Below are 6,386 nucleotides of genomic sequence, written 5' to 3' on the forward strand. Positions count from 1 at the left end.
CGTGTGGATATTCCACAGCAATGAATATGAGGAGTAGTCAGAGTATCTGAAGCAGTTTTTTACGTGGATTTTGGAGCGGATCTGACACAATATCCATGTAGAAAACTGTGTGTGAACTTCGCTCAAGGTAGATAATAAAGAGGTTGTCTCCACGTTGATGTTCAGCACCCCGATCCCCATCCTCCCGACTTCTGGTTGCCGGGTGGCCGATGCTGTGCTGCTTGATTGACAGGTCAGACATGTGGCAATGTCGCATCGCTGAACCCAAATGGTGCGCCCTCCGATGCTGACACATGAGGCATCTTTACCGCTGCAGCCCCGGAGAGTGCAGGGTACTAAATCCGGGCAGCCTCAAATCAGTGTGTACAAGCTCTATAGAAAACAGCTTGTAAGCTCTGCACTCCTAGCACAGCAGTGGCCGGTAACCTAGGCAACGAGCAGTAAACAAAACTAAAATTCCTCCTCTCCTTGAGAATGAAAAGGATTTTTTAAAAACAAGTAAATCACAAAGCTGCTGCTTTTTATAAACAATTCTTCCCATTGATGAGGTCACTTTTATTGGGCGGCTGCTACTAGAGAACAAATGGCGTTTCCACCTGTCATTGACTCCCTTTACATGTGGTAATTAAGCGCCAGCAATAACCCCGCGGGTACAGCACATTACGGCCATATACGGAGATGACACGGCCTCTCTGCTCGCTGCCTTGTTACGGTGCACCCCTCCGCTATTCGCTTGGTATGGTCCCGGGTATAAATGCGCACTGCCCCGCCCCCTGGACGCTGTAGTGGCAGCTGTCGGCTGTGAGGTGCAGCAGTCATGGCTTCTTGGAGGTTTCTCAGCTCGTCCGTCGCGCTGTGCCCCGGAGTGCAGGGACCGTGTGCCGCAGCCGACCATGCGTCAGAGCCATGAGCGCTGGAGGTGGGTATGACAGCCATGGTGGACAGTGGCCGCCTCCTGTGTGTGGTGTGAGGACTGCTGTGTATTACTAGGTGTGAGGCTGGAGTGTGCGGTGTCCCCTGTGAAGGGCATAGGACGGGACAGTGTACGTGACTTTGCAGCAGTGTAGTAATGTGCGCCGCCCATCAGCAGGTACTCACTGCTCCAGTGACAGCAGGTGACACCCAGGACTGTGACCGTGTGCACGGGGTCTGCCAAGCCCCTGCACAGGTTACACTTCCACTACTGTACCCTCTGTACAGACTGAATTGTCACACAGCTCGGCTGGCAATTGTCCTCTGTTATCAGCCACTTTCAGGTCACTTTGTTTGTTTTTTTGTAGTATTCTTGCTATGATCTGTCCTTTTTGTGTCTTCTGTTTAAGGTATCCCCACTGATGAGGAGCAGGCGACGGGCCTGGAGAGGAAAGTCCTGAACGCTTTGAAGAAGGGAGAGGTATATGACATAATTAACGAAGATAATTAAGACTGAAATGTACAACTGGGGGCGTTAGAGTGCTGCTCCCCCCCCCCCCCGTCCGTTAGAGTGCTGCTCCCCCCCCCCCCCCGTCCGTTAGAGTGCTGCTCCCCCCCCCCGTCCGTTAGAGTGCTGCTCCCCCCCCCCCCCCCGTCCGTTAGGGTGCTGCTCCCCCCCCCCCCCCGTCCGTTAGGGTGCTGCTCCCCCCCCCCCCCCCGTCCGTTAGGGTGCTGCTCCCCCCCCCCCCCCCGTCCGTTAGGGTGCTGCTCCCCCCCCCCCCCCGTCCGTTAGGGTGCTGCTCCCCCCCCCCCCCCGTCCGTTAGGGTGCTGCTCCCCCCCCCCGTCCGTTAGGGTGCTGCTCTCCCCCCCCCCCCCCCCCGTCCGTTAGGGTGCTGCTCTCCCCCCCCCCCCCCCCCGTCCGTTAGGGTGCTGCTCTCCCCCCCCCCCTGTCCGTTAGGGTGCTGCTCCCCCCCCCCCCCCTGTCCGTTAGGGTGCTGCTCCCCCCCCCCCCCGTCCGTTAGGATGCTGCTCCCCCCCCCCCCGTCCGTCCGTTAGAGTGCGTCTAGGACAAGGCTGAGCCATGTTCACACACTTATATCTTACTCCTTGTGTTTACTGTTTGTTTTTTTTACAATTTTCTTGTATTGTGCCAAGTAGTGGAAAAACCCTCCTTACTATATCCCTCAGTGTAAAATGGAAACAAACTCCCCTCCTGTGCGGGTGCCATTCTAGCAATGTGAGTGCTGGGTCTCCCTGGTTTCCCATGATATTTGTATACCGTGTGAGTGCTGCAGCCAGTCTGCTGCTAATGGGCCACTGTTCTCACACTTTCCTCTGATGTCCAAAGTTCATCTCCAGGAAGTGTGAGCGAAGCAGCCTGTTAGTGGCTGCTGATTATTCCATATGGGACCGGGAGATCTATTGCTGACACTGTTGGAACGACGCTGGTGTGGAAGGGGAGTTTGTTTTATACCGGGTAATACAGCCTTTAAGAAAGGGGTTGTCAAGTCTTGAACAAACCATTTTAATATCCTTGTGTGTTTAGAGGAACAAACATTGGCTTTGCCCACTTCTCAAAGTTGTCTAAGCTGGCTGGGACACACATGTGTCAAGAAACTATTTGCTTTCAGCAACGAAAAGTTGTGCAAAAAGCGACATTCCAATCGGTTTTACAGTAGAAACCTGGTGACACTTGATGAGTCTGGGACAAAGTGAAACTGGCTGAAGAGGGGTCCCCGTCTTCAGATGCATCTGTAGGTCTTGTGCTTGTGATGTAAAGTTTGGGTCCTGGTGGCATCCCCTATACTTTATTGGTGTAGCTGCTAGTCACACCCTGGTGTATATGGGGCATTATTAGTGACCTGCTAGACAGTCTAGCCACAGGGAACACACATCTGGTCACTTCTGTGTTCTGTAGTCATGCTTCCCAGGTCCTATTTCTTGGCGCTTTTTTATTTAATCCCTTATATAGCGCCTTTAATTCCAAAGCACTTTACCGACATTATCATCACTGTCCCCATTGGGGCTCATAATCTAAATTCTCTATCAGTATGTCTTTGGAGTTTGGGAGTAAATTGGAGGAAACCCACGCAAACACAGGGAGAACATACAAACTCCTTGCAGATGTTGTCCTTGGTGGGATTTGAAGCCAGGACCCTATAACAGAGTGGGGAACTAGGAGAAACTGGATACTTTTTCCAGCATATAAGACAGGATGGGATATGTAGTCTAGGAATGATGGCAGTATCCACAAATAGGCATGAGAAGAATTTTTTTTATTATTTATTTATTTTACTATGAACTAAAAACTAACAGGCAGGTAGTTGCTAACTGCCTGTCTGTGCCTGGTGTCTGTCTCTGCCAGCACAGAGCGGTCACAGACTGCTCCTGCTGGTGATTCAGCGGCTTCCATGGACGTCTTGTCAACAGAGCAGATTCTTCTCTTCTGCTCTGTTGACAGCCAGCTTCCTGCTGCCTAACTGCGGAGAGCCAGCTGTCAATCAGTATGACTGTAGTTGGGTAAAGCAGGCAGGTAGTGGTCTCTGTTTGCAACTACCTGCCTGTTAGTTTTTAGGCCCAAAGTAAAAATAAAATTGCCCTGGACAAACCATTTAATGATACTTTGGCAGCATCGTTTAATAACGTTGTTCTACCTTGCTTCTCACTGTGAAGGACTCCAAACATCTGTCATGTGGCAACAACTCAAGGGGTAATGCCACCAGATTACTTTTTTTACGTTCTTTCTCATGCACTCTCTCCACAGGTCCTCAGTGCATATGGATGTCATAAAGCAGAATGGGGTGCTAACCATGTACCCATCACTTTAGACATCATAGTGGGGAGGAAGGGTTTCTCCTGCTGTTGACATACTTTGGCCTCCATTACATTGATCACTGCTGGCAGGAGTATTACAATAAGTTTGTCCTACGACAGCTTCTTTCCAGACCTTATTATAAGATGGTGTTCTTGCTTCAACACAGGTAAATAGTGCAGGTCTGAGATTAGGCAATGTACTGTATAGCTGTGCATGGGATCTATTGTGCTGATTTCAGAGGATCAACCGTGTAAGTACAGCAGTGCCTATCAGGAGTTTCAGGCCTTGTTCCAGTTATTCCTTTGTTTCCAGGAGAAGTAAAGCAAATGACCGACCTCTTATACAAATGTGGATTAAGGTCAAAGTCCATAATGAGTCCTTTGCAGGAATCTCTCAGTGTATCTGGATTCATGACAAGACATTGCTAAATTATTTTGTTCAGTGTCTTTAAATAAACGTTTGTGTTCTTTACATATACAGGTGCATCTCACAAAATTAGAATATCATCAAAAATTTAATTTATTTCAGTTCTTCAATACAAAAACTGAAACTGATATTATATAGTCATTACAAACTTAGTGATCTATTTCAAGTGTTTATTTCTTTTAATGTTGAATATGGCTTACAGCCAATGAAAACACAAAACTCATTATCTCAGTAAAGTAGAATAATTAACAATAAACACCTGCAAAGGCTTCCTAAGCGTTTACAAGGGTCCCTTAGTCTGTTTCAGTAGGCTCCACAATCATGGGGAAGACTGCTAACTTGACAGATATCCAGAAGGCAGTCACTGACACACTCCACAAGGAGGATAAGCCACGAAAGGTCATTGCTAAAGAAGCTGGCTGTTCAGAGTGCTGAATCCAAGCATATTAATGGAAAGTTGAGTGGAACGAAAAAGTGTGTAGAAAAAGGTGCACAAGCAATCGGGATAACCGCAGCCTTGAAAGGATTGTTAAGAAAAGGCCGTTCAAAAATTTGGGGGAGGCTCACAAGGAGTGGACTGCTGCTGGAGTCATTGCTTCAAGAGCCACCACACACAAACCTATCCAGGACATGGGCTACAAGTGTCGCATTCCTTGTGTCAAGCCACTCATGACCAATAGACAGCGCCAGAAGCGTCTTACCTGGGCCAAGGAGAAAAAGACCTGGACTGTTGCTCAGTGGTCCAAGGTGGTGTTTTCAGATGAAAGTAAATTTTGCATTTCATTTGGAAATCAAGGTCCCGGAGTCTGAAGGAAGAGTGGAGAGGCCACAATCCAAGCTGCTTGAGGTCTAGTGTGACGTTTCCACAATCAGTGATGGTTTGGGGAGCCATGTCATCTGCTGGTGTAGGTCCACTGTGTTTTATCAAGACCAAGGTCAGCGCAACCGTCTGCCAGGAGATTTTATTGCACTTCACGCTTCCCTCTGCTAAGATTTTTGGAGATGGAAATTTCATTCTCCTGCAGGACTTGGTACTTTTGGCAGTGTGGACAGGTGCCAATACCTGGTTTACAAACAACAGTATCCCTGTGCTTGATTGGCCAGCAAACTCGCCTGACCTTAACCCCATAGAGAATCTATGGGGTATTGTCAAGAGGAAACATTTTTCATGCTGTTATAAAGTATTCTAATTTACTGAGATAATGACTTTTGTGTTTTCTTTGGCTGTAAGCCATAATCATCAACATTAACAGAAATAAACACTTGAAATAGATCATTCTGTCTGTAATGACTTTATATAATGAGTTTCACTTTTTGTATTGAAGAACTGAAATAAATAAATTTTGATATTCTAATTTAGTGAGATGCACCTGTAAGTGGTATAACATTTACAACTCATTTTGTCTTTTTAAGGATCCTTTTAACGTCCTCAAGCCAAAATCCTATGCATGAACCAAAGAGAATCCACACATTGTGCCGTCAGTCAATAAGCAGAGACTTGTGGGCTGCAGATGTAAGTTTCATTTCAGTGTAAAACTTATAGAAAGGGTGATTAACCCCTGAAAGCTGTACAGATTGGTCATGAGCACATGTCACTTTGGGCTGTGTGCCAGATATGTACACCATGCCAATTAACCCATCAGATACCACCGTCAATCACAACAGCAGCATCTAAGTGGTTAAAAGGGAGAATACTCCCTCTTTAACACTATCTGCTCATCGCGATTGTAATCGTGGGTGCCAATAGTTTGCATTGCACCCCGAGGTCCTCAGATGACCTCTGGGTACAGTTGTCTGTTGGACCCTTTTTATGGCAGTGTCTAACAGACTGAGTCAGTGAAAATCTCACGGGTCTCATGCACTGTATTGTGAGTACTACGTGAGTACTGCAGTGTATGGGACCAGGAATTGGTGAGAAATGTTCATGTTCCACAGTGGTACTAGGTTAAAGTAAAAGGATTACCGTATATTCCGGCGTATAAGACGACTTTTGAAGACTGAAAAATCTTCTGTCTAGTCTGGGGTCGTCTTATACGCCGGTAATGCTTTTGAACTTTCAGAAATTGACATGCGGGGATACTCTGGGGGTGTTAATAAGCTGCCGTGGCTGTATCCCTGCCATGTCGGAGTTAATATAAGGTGGAGGGAGTTAAAATACGGTGGCGGTAGGTCCAGACGGTCAGCGCTTCTGTGCTGAAACAGACACATCGCTGCGTATTCCCAGCTCCGGAC

At 47.5% G+C, this 6,386-nt stretch overlaps 1 long non-coding RNA gene across 1 annotated transcript; it reads left to right on the plus strand.

The window, feature by feature from the left end:
• The first annotated feature begins 745 nt into the window (after nucleotides 1-745).
• Nucleotides 746-5,690, plus strand: LOC141220452 (uncharacterized). The gene is made up of 3 exons (XR_012288675.1): nucleotides 746-919; nucleotides 1,323-1,393; nucleotides 5,568-5,690. It is a non-coding gene; the product is annotated as an uncharacterized lncRNA (long non-coding RNA).
• Nucleotides 5,691-6,386: the final 696 nt, after the last annotated feature.

This window comes from Phyllobates terribilis, unplaced genomic scaffold (genome assembly GCF_046119375.1).
Source record: "Phyllobates terribilis strain yellow unplaced genomic scaffold, ASM4611937v1 Scaffold_297__1_contigs__length_2349677, whole genome shotgun sequence".
NCBI classification, from domain to species: Eukaryota; Metazoa; Chordata; class Amphibia; order Anura; family Dendrobatidae; genus Phyllobates; species Phyllobates terribilis.